The following is a 10598-nucleotide window of genomic DNA, read 5'->3' as shown; positions in this document are numbered from 1 at the left end:
GGGAGAAGAAGAAAAAGATTCCTGTGGAAAAGAGTATGAAGGATCGCCCATCTCCTCGAGGAATTTCAGACTCATAACTGGCCCTCCTGGTCACCAGAACCTTGAGGTCATCTCTCAAGAAGTTACCGCCCAACTTTATTTTTCCAGTAAGACTTCTCCCGTCCCAGGCCAGCCTGCTGTGCAACTGTGGCTGTGTCTTAGCCGCTGTCCTACCTGCTCTCTCATCCCTGGCCTCGGTTTGTCTTCATCCTAGGCCCTTGCAGTCTTGGCCTGGTACTTGAGTACCTTCATTCTTCTATTTCCCCTTCTCCTTTCTCTGTTAGGACAACTCTAAGGGGACTTCTTAAGATGACAAGGAAATCAGGGTGTGCATAAGAATGCTGGGTGAAGGATCATGGTATGTTTGAATCAGCACAACCGTCTTCTCTTTCTAGTGCTTTCATTAAGCATCTACTTGGGGCCAGGCACTCTGCTGTCACTTTGCCTATCTTGTCTCATTAATCACCAAACAGCCTTAGATGCATTTATTTGTTAAGACAGGCAATAGATACATATTGAGCATCCATTATGTACCTTGCACATAATTTCAGAGTATAGAGAATAATGCAATGAACACGGCATCAGGGTCCTGCCCTTATGTAGATTACAGTCTAGCAGGAGAATCAGACCATTAATCATTACATCCTCAGATATGTGGCATAATTCGGGGTAGTGGTGAGTGTCATGAATAAAAATAGAGCGGGGTAAGAGCAAAGGGGGTGATATAGAGGTGGAGACAACAAAGGTGGCTTTTTTAGATAAAGGGGTCAGGAGTTCCCATCGTGGCTCAGCGGTATCAAACCTGATTAGTAGCCATGAGGACGCAGGTTCAATCGCTAGCCTTGCTCAGTGGGTTAAGGATCTGGTGTTGCCATGAGCTGTTGTGTAGGTCACAGACTCGGCTCAGATCCTGTGTTGCTGTGGCTGTGGCTTAGGCTGGCAGCTATAGCTCTGATTTGACCCCTAGCCTGGGCACTTCCCAATGCCACCGGGGTGGACCTAAAAATAACTCCCTCCCAAAAAATAGATAAGCGGGTCAGAGAAGGTCTTTCTCAGAGGTGACATTTGAGAGGAGACAATATTGGGGGGAAAAATCAAGCCATATATAGTCTGGGGGAAAAGGCACAGAGGAGAGCATGTGCAAAGGTCCTGAGGTGGGAGAGAGCTTGGCTTCTTTGGAGAAGGGGAGATCAGTGTGTCCGGAGTCCACTGAGCAAAGGGACAGGAGGGGAGACCATGGGGCCTTGTGGCCATGCTCAGAATTCCGAATTTTGCTTTACCTGTGCTCAGAAGCCACCAGTGAGGTCTGAGCTGACGAGAACCCTGGTCTGCGATCTACAGGTTTCAGCAGATTGTCTGGATCTTGTGAGGAAAATAGATGAGCAGTAGGGCAGGAATAGGAGAAAGACTGGAAACAGAGGGGGTTAAAGGCTGTTACAGTTGTCCAGGCAAGAGATGATGGTGGCTTTTATGACACTCTTAACAGATGAGGAAATTGTAACTCTTAGAATTTTTACTATTATCTAGACTTTAAAAGTAGTTCTAGCATCTGCATCAATGGTTTTTTCGAATCCAATGAAAATGAGTCTAAATGACTTGCTCGGGCAAAACTTAAACGATGATTAAAGGACAAGTTCTAGATTCAAAGTCAGGTCTGCCTGGTTCCCAGACCTGGTCTCCTTCCTCAGGGCTAGAATGCTTTTCATGCTGCAATGCGAGCTGATTTCTAGGAATCATTTTTCATTAAAGATAGCATTTTGATTGATAATATTAATCAAAAAAGAAATAAGAGGATATTCTCTCTCTCTTTTTACCGTTGGCTAATGTATTACTTCATTGTCAGATACTAGAGTTACAACACTAATTTTATAGAAAAAAATTTAAGCATAATAACCAGAAAAGGCACTTACTGGAATAACTGAAACAATACTATCCCTAACCGTGGAAGACTGAATGTCAGATTTTGAAAGTTAAAAAAAAAAACCTGGGAGTTTCCACAGTGGCTCAGTGGAAATGAATCTGACTAGCATCCATGAGGACGCAGGGTCTATCCCCAGCCTTGCTCAGTGGGTTAAGGATTCAGCATTACCGTGAGCAGTGGTGTAGGTCACAGATGTCTCTGGTGTTGCTGTGGCTGTGGTGTAGGCCATAAACTACAGCTCTGATTGGACCCCTGACCTGGGAACCTCCATATGCCATGGGTGTGGCCTTAAAAGACCAAAAACAGGAGTTCCCGTCGTGGCACAGTGGTTAATGAATCCGACTAGGAACCATGAGGTTGCGGGTTCGGTCCCTGCCCTTGCTCAGTGGGTTAATGATCCGGCGTTGCCGTGAGCTGTGGTGTAGGTTACAGACGCGGCTCGGATCCCGCGTTGCTGTGGCTCTGGCGTAGGCCGGTGGCTACAGCTCCGATTCGACCCCTAGCCTGGGAACCTCCATATGCCGCATGAGCAGCCCAAGAAATAGCGAAAAAAGACAAAAAAAAAAAAAAAAAAAGACTAAAAACAAAAACAAAAAACAACAAAAAAACAAAACCTGATTTAATGTCTAATGTCTATTTAATGCCATTATATTTCAGTTACTATATGCTTTGCATATGTTACAGATAATCCTTAATAGGAAGTTTTCAGCTGGTATTCCTTCCCCAAATTTACTGGTAAACAAAAATCCAGCTGAGAGTTGAAGTAGCTTGACTACAATCATAAAGCTTGTAAATGGCAAAATAGGAATTAAGACAAGACTGAATTCTTTCTCTGTGAGTTGGTTGTGACATCCAGTAGTCCAGCTCCCTAGAAGCTCCTGGACCCCCATCCCACCCAATCCCATTCCCTGCCACTTTCAGTTAGTAACAAGCCCAGAACAAAAGCCACAGGGAAAGCCCTGTGTTGCCAGACCCAGTAGCTCTCGTGAGGCTTATGTAGGTGTAAGTCTAGATTGTTGAGTTTCGTGTTGCTTTCTTTGACTAGGAAATGGCTACTCTCCCATCATAATGTTGGTTTGCATTGGAATGACCACAATAGAAAGTAAAACAGACCAGCTTTTTAAAAAGCACACAGATAAAGGCAGATTTAAACAGAACAGGTGGTGTGTGTGTGTGTGTAAATAATTTTGATCTTCAGGTTCTCTTGTTGTAGACAAAAAGGTTTGAAAACATGGAAAAAAAAATCCCCTTTGCAATAGACATTGCTTATTTTTTTTCTAATTTTCCCTCATTGAAATCATTTTACTTTCCAATTGTCTTTGCTGTTCTTTATGTTATTGATATTCCTGCAAATAACTGGGCTTTGTCTGGGAGCACTAGCAGACGCATTGTCTGCAGCCTCACAGTTTAATAGTGGGAAAGGATAGGATTGTTCTTCTCATCTATCATTCATGTTTGCTCCCATGAATTCACAAAGCCAGGAGCCTTCAAAAAATGGAGAATAATATTGGGGAGTAAGCAGAAAAAGAATGCTGGCATTCTGTAAAGGAATTCCAAGGTCTTGCCACCCAGTCACGTGACATGGGCGTAATCATTCTTCTGGAAGGTTGGAAGCAGAAAATGAATCAATAATTTTACTTTTGAAATTCTGTATTCCCCAGTGAAGGGGTTGAGCACATGGCAGTTGACATATTTGCTTTTCTTAGCCATGGGGGGCCTTTATATTTGCAAAGAAAGGAAAATCATCTAAAATTTTGTTACTGGTCTGAAACACCTCGAAGAGTCATATCTGGTATATGGAACTAATTATACTTACTCTCTCCTCCCCACAAGTTGGTTTCAAAGCAAATGAGCACTAGTAAAGAATATAAGAATATGTGTGGAAAATGATAAACGGCTACATGCATAGAGTAGATTACCATGACATATTGAAAACTAAATTGTTCAGCCTTTGGGAGTGCCACGGGGCATGGCACACTGCTTCCTTATGAGCTTGGCACCCAATTCCCATGGGCCCTGGACATCTGGAATGGAAACCCCCATCCCTGCCCCCATTCCAAGCTCCAACCCTCATGCAGTACACCAGTGGCCATCTCGTTCGATATTCTATTTTTTTTTTTTTTTGTCTTTTTGTCTTTTGTTGTTGTTGTTGTTGTTGCTATTTCTTGGGCTGCTCCCGCGGCACTCGTTCGATATTCTAAACCTGGGCTCTACTGTCCTTGTCTCTTGTATGACTTTATCTTTTATCTTCCTGAGCTTGACTCTTTGAATTTATCTCTCTTGAATTTGGTGACCTAGATTCCAATCTAGTTCTCCACTTTCTCTTTGTTCAGAGGATCTAATCCTGAAAGTCCCTCAGCTCAGGCAGCCATGCCTTGCTCCATAGCTGTGAATGAGTTGTGCCCTGTCCTGAGCCCCCTTCTCCCTTTAATCCTGGTCAGATCAGTAGATGTGTAAGATCCAGTGATCAGAAGTACCCCACAGAGATGAGAGTCTACATCTCACAGTTTTTATGTCCATACATTTCCCCCCATATCTTGACCTCCTTGAGATGTATCCTCATGATCCATTTCTCATGTTAAGTCTTGTCTTATCCTTCAGGCTTTACGATTGATGCTGGCTCTGGCTAGAACTTCTTTCCTTTATAGCCCTGATTTGGCGTCTCTCTGTTCTGGGAAACCACCTTACCAGGTCTGCTGAGCTTTCTGGACCTCATTGCTTGACATGCTCTCCAAGGGTAATGCCAACAGTGGGTTCACACTGGAGTGCAAGAAGAATGTCACCTTCTGTTCTTTGTGTTCTGTTCTTGGCACAGTCACATGCATAGCATCTAACAGACGTGGAAGCGTAGTTAAGTACAAGGGAGACAGAAATCATGGGCTGAACGAGAGGTCATTTTTAGTACATAGTTACTGCTGGAGCTGACCAAGTACACAAGAAAAGTGGGCTCAAGTCAAGCAGACAAATATTTAATTGATTATCTGGTATTAGTATTTGACTGGGTATTGGTGCTATTATTGTAATGTGGCTTTATAGTTAACTACAGTTAACTATAAAGTTTCTTTCCTCATTCTTCCAGTATCAGCTAAAATGTAACTTTCCTGTTACATTTAGGGTTTGTCCTTCCTGCTGGAATTAATTGTTCCTTCCTCTTTCTTAGCTATGTTATTTGCCTCTCTCTCTTCAGTATTTACTTACCCTGCTTTATGTGATCCTGAGCTGTATGACATCTTACCCATTAGGCTGTGTTCCTCACCTGTAAAATGGAGATAATAATGACAGCTTCCCCCCCAACATTTCTTCACCAAGATGATTGACGTGCCCTTGAGGGAGGAAATACCCTTTGCCAAAGTAAACAAATAAATGAAACCTGGGACGGTAATTGAAGAAGTACTCAATAATCTATCCCTAAAATTTTTCTATCCCAGTTTCATGAGACTTGGTCATTATACTCTGGATTCAGATGTCCCACCAATCTACATAACTTTGAAAGAGCAAATGAGGCCAAGATAAATATTTTTATGTATTGGCAATTTGGTGCACCACGGAATAATTTTGTAAATGTTTACCTATCTTCAAAAATAAATTATATTTTGCCTATTCTTTTTAATCATTTGTGAATCTTTACACAAGTTTTCATGCATTTCATCATTTTGTTTATTTTTCTAAACCTGTGGTTAGGCTCTCTCTTTAAATCTGTATCACTCGCTATTTTCATGCTCTTTTAATTCTGACTTCAGAAGTCCTAGTAAATGGTGACAATATGATGTTGTGAGGTAGCAAAATTTATATTCGTATGAGGTGAAAGTTGTTTAAAATAAAATAAACACATTTAATGTGGTGAAAACAAAAGAAGTGAAATAGGCATAATGTCTAATAAATTTCAAATGTATTTTCAAATATATTTTAGTAAAAAGCTTAGAGAATGGAAAAATTACCTTCAAATAGATTTTTAAAGCATCAACGTGGAGTGCCAGGAAATTATCAACACAGGAAGTTGTGATTCTCAGCATCTACTTTTGCAAATTTTTCATTTAGATGAAAAGTAGAAATGTGGTACAATTTTTAGCAAAGTAGAGGTTAGCATAATTGTCTGAAGGTAAAGAAGGAAAAATGTGAGAAATAAGAATAAATTCTACAACAATATAAAATCAACATGAACCTTTCCATAGAAAAGTAACTCATGGACTTGGAGAACAGACGCGTGGTTGCCCACGGGGAGGGGGAGGGAGTGGGGTGGACTGAGAGTTTGGGGTTCATAGATGCAAACTATTGTGTTTGGAGTGGATAAGCAATGAGATCCTGCTGTACAGTACAGGGAACTGTATCCAGTCATTTGTGATGGCGCATGATGGAGGATACGGTGAGAAAAATAATGTGTGTATATGTATCTATGACTGGGTTGCTTTGCTGTACAGTAGAAATGGACAGAACTCTGTAAATCAACTATAATGGAAAAAATAAAAGCCATAAAAAATAAAGTATACTTTGATAATCTTTAAAAAATAAATAAAATCAGCATGAAATCAATGAAAAGGTAAAATACTAAGAAATGGATTAAAATGCTAAAAGAATTATAAAAAGTTGGAATACTGGCCCTTTGTGTACAAAAATCATTACATGAAAAAGATTTTGCCTGACAAAATGTCATTTTGGTCAATTTATTTTTGACAAATTTGCTCTTTCATTGTCATCAACTATCAGAAAAACATGTTGTCTTCCCGCAGAATTCCGTCTCGCGATACTCACAAACAATGTCATTCTCCAATGGCATATTAGACCAGCGTGGACCCCGGGGTCAGACAGAGCCTGGGAGACCACAGAACCAGGTTCTGGGGAAAGTTTTACAGCCTCTCAGAGTTCTATTCCTTTTCTGAAAAATGGGAAAAATTGCATGAGATGACGTATATAAAAATCATTTGTAGATGTAAGTTTTCTGACAAGTGTATAGGAATATTGCAATACATTTTTATTATTACTTTTCAAGTGCAAGAAGCACATAATAGCAGTTACTGAAGGAAGCAGAGACTTGCATATAGGACCGAACATAATCTTAATAGGATTTCTAAACTCTCTGTAGTTCAGCATCTTGGTCTGGTTAGTTACGTGTTCACTGGCACTAGTTCAATAGATGCCTGCATTCTGCATCTCTGGCTAAAATTCTCGGTTAAATGCCCTCTTCGTTCTTTGATTCATTCATTAAGTCATCCATTTATTGGTTTGTTTAACATTTAGTAAATGCCTCTGTGGGTGAGACACTGGGCTAGGTGTGTGGATTCAGGCATAAAATAAATGCTCCCTGTCTTTAAAGAGCTCACATTTATTGAAGGTGACAAATGAAGAAATAGGGGACTCATGCACTGCTGCGGTGCTGTAACAATAGCCAGCACACAGCCTCCTGGGTGGGAGCGACAGCGTTTAACCCAGCTGCAAAGATCAGAGAAAGACTCTTGAAGGAGACAGCGACCAGACATCTGAAGTAGCTCTTGAAGAATAATAAAGCATCAGCTCAGAAAAGAAGGGGTGAGGAGAGGAACATGTGTTTTTCTAGCAAGTAACACTTCCAAGTGTCATGTGCTAGTTCCGTCTCTATGTCGGCTGAACGGAACTGAGTCGCCTTTAAGGCAAGAGTGTTTTTAAAGAGTGTTTACGAGGTGCCGCGTGGCATCCGAAGCATAGGAAAGAGCTCTTTAGGTAATCAATTCCCTTTCATGCCGCCCAGTTAATAATTGCGTGCCGCCCAGTTAATAATTGCGTGCCTTCTCCAAGCAGCTCCTAAATGTATGACCACTTCAGACCCACTGCTTCAAAATGCATAAATGAAAAATGATCAGTGCTTCCTCCCTTGCTGTGAATATTTTAAATTTCAACATGAATATACGTATTTCTCTTTTATTAGTACCAAAACAAGCATTGAAAATAATGGGTTTTGCTTTATGGATTTCAGAGAGACTACGGAAATGTAGAAATGTTTTGTTTTTACAACAACCAACCAAATAAAATAAACTCTTGCTCCTGTGGAATGCTGTATTTTAATCTGAATTAGTCCATGGGATCCTGAGGTTAACATTTGCTTATTTTTTTTTAAACTTTTTTTGTTTTTGTTTTTTTCATTTTTAAAGTTGTCTAGTTGACTTGCAATGTTGTGATCATGTCTGCTGTACCACAAAGTGATTCAGTTACACATATACACACATCCATTCTCCTTCAGAGTCTCTTCCCACACACATTATCACAGAATTTTGGGTAGAGTTCTCTGCGCTCCACGGCAGGTCCCTACTGGCCAAGGGTTCCATAAACCACAGTGTGCATGTGCCAATCCCAAACCCCCAGTCCATCCCTCCCTTATTTGCTTATATTAAAAAGAGAAAACCACACGACGTTTCTTACAGGACCAGAGTCATGTTGGAACTGGATCTTGAAGCATGTTGGGAAAATGTCATTGATGGAAAAGCAGCCTGAAGGGCCGCAGCAATGCTAGGGGGAATGCCGGTGTCAGAAACAGTGGTGCTAAGCCTCCCAGGTTATGGAAATGAAGGTGAAAGGGCAGACATGGATTGAGCGTTTGCACTACCTCTGCAGCTTCATGGGGGCGCTGTTAGCCACGTTTCACAGAGGAGAAACCCAAGGCTCAAACCTGTGAAAGGACTTGCCCTGAGCCACAGACTGTAATCATGAGGGCGGGAATTCAGTCTCAGATTCTTCAGACTCCTGAGGCTAGGCAGTTTGTGTTATGCCATTTCACCGTATTCAGAGAAGTCAGAGTAGAACAGAAACGAGTATTTTGAGGAGCCAGAGAGAAAGAATAAGCATTTTTACCAAAAAGGCCTGATCACTTCAGTTAAATGGGAGGCGAGTCCTGCTAAAGATGAAAGGCAGAGGCCTGGGGGGCAAAATCCACTGTTCGTTTGGCTGTCAGATGAACTAAACCATGATGATTACTAGATTTTTAAAATGTATTTGTTTTTCTAAAAAAAATAAAAATAAAAAAGGGAAAGTTTTTTTAGGACATAATTTTGATTTGGGTTTGAAAAGTGTGGCAACTATAAAACAACTGTCTTTGTGATGAAATGTCATCGACAAATGGGTGATTCACCCAGTGCCTCTTACTTGCAGTGACAGGTGTGTATATGTGGGGAGGGGGCGGGGGGGCGTATTTTTATATGTTCAAGTGTGAATGAGGCTCTACCTTTGCTCAGACAGTGCAGCTCAACAATGCCTGCAGATCTGACTAGTAAACTCATTCTCTCCATCTGTCCTTACCCCCTGTTACCAATGAAGCCTGTGGGCCCACCCTTCTCGTTGCTTTTAGCCAAGAAGCCCTGTACAAAGCCGTCTAAATCATTACTCTTTAATAATATTGGATTTGTCTCTCGAAGAAAATAATATTTTGCCTGCAGAATTATAGGGGCCCTAATACAGAGCTATGAGTCTGGAATGGCCCAAGCCAGGGGCAGGGGGAACTGCACGGGGGGGTGGGGGGGGAAGGGAGATGCGCTGGAAACACTTACGTTGTACTGCAGAGGCGGGTATTGGTACGAACAGAAAGAACGTGACCCGGGCTCCCTACTGTGGTCTGAAACCGCCCCAACATCCCTAAAGGCTCCAGAATTTCCACCATGACGAGTGAAATCTCTTGGACTGAGTCTTTAGTGCTCTTCATGGTCATTGACCTTGGAGAGAGGTTACATGTTAAGCTACTAACAGTGAAAGTCTTATTGTTCAGATAGAGAGGGAGATGAGACGGCCAAAGGGCCCATCGTCTCTGATTTTGCCACAAGCCAGCCTTGCACCTAGAAGACTATTATGATGGAGCTTGAACAATATAACCCTGCCTCGTTAGAGATGCGGTCATTCAGCTTTGATATACAGTGGGGGGGGGGTTTCCTCCTTCTTTGACATGATCTTATTGATTTCTTTGTGCCTCTGTGTCATTAATAGTTAAGAGATGATAGTTAAAGCCTGTCATTAATTACTTAATTAATTTTTAGGACCACACCTATGGCATATGGACGTTCCCAGCTGGGGGTTGAATTGGAGCTGCAGCTGCCAGTCTAGGCCACAGATACAGCAACTCAAGATCTGAGACACACCTATGACCTATCCTGCAGCTTGTGGCACTGCCAGATTCAGAACACACTGAGTGAGGCCAGGGATCAAACCCAAATCCTCCTGGATACTACTTGGGTTCTTAACCTGCCAAGCCATAGTGGGAACTCCCGAGCCTGTCTTTTAAAGATACATGTACCCTGATGTTCATAGCAGCACTATCACCAAGACATGGAAGTGACTTAGATGTCCATCAACAGAGGATTGGATAAAGAAGATGTGGTACATATATACAGTGGACTATTACTCAGCCATAAAAAAAAATGAAGCAATATTGTTTGCAGAAACAGAGGATGGACCTAGAGATTATAATACTAAGTGAAATAAGTCAAAAAGAGAAAGACAAATACCATATGATATCACTTATATGTGGAATCTTAAAAAAAGATAAAAATGAACTTTATAAAATGGATAGAGAACCACAGGCATAAAAAACAAACTCGTGGTTCCTAAAGGGGAAAGGAGAGGGGATAAATTAGGAGTTTGGGATGAACACACATGTACTACTGTATATACAATAGGTTACCAA

Source organism: Sus scrofa, chromosome 3 (genome assembly GCF_054392235.1).
Source record: "Sus scrofa isolate SSC_HxYL_T2T_F1_AM1 chromosome 3, Sscrofa_HxYL_maternal_Yorkshire_Landrace_v2.0, whole genome shotgun sequence".
NCBI classification, from domain to species: Eukaryota; Metazoa; Chordata; class Mammalia; order Artiodactyla; family Suidae; genus Sus; species Sus scrofa.
This window is presented reverse-complemented; position numbering follows the sequence as displayed.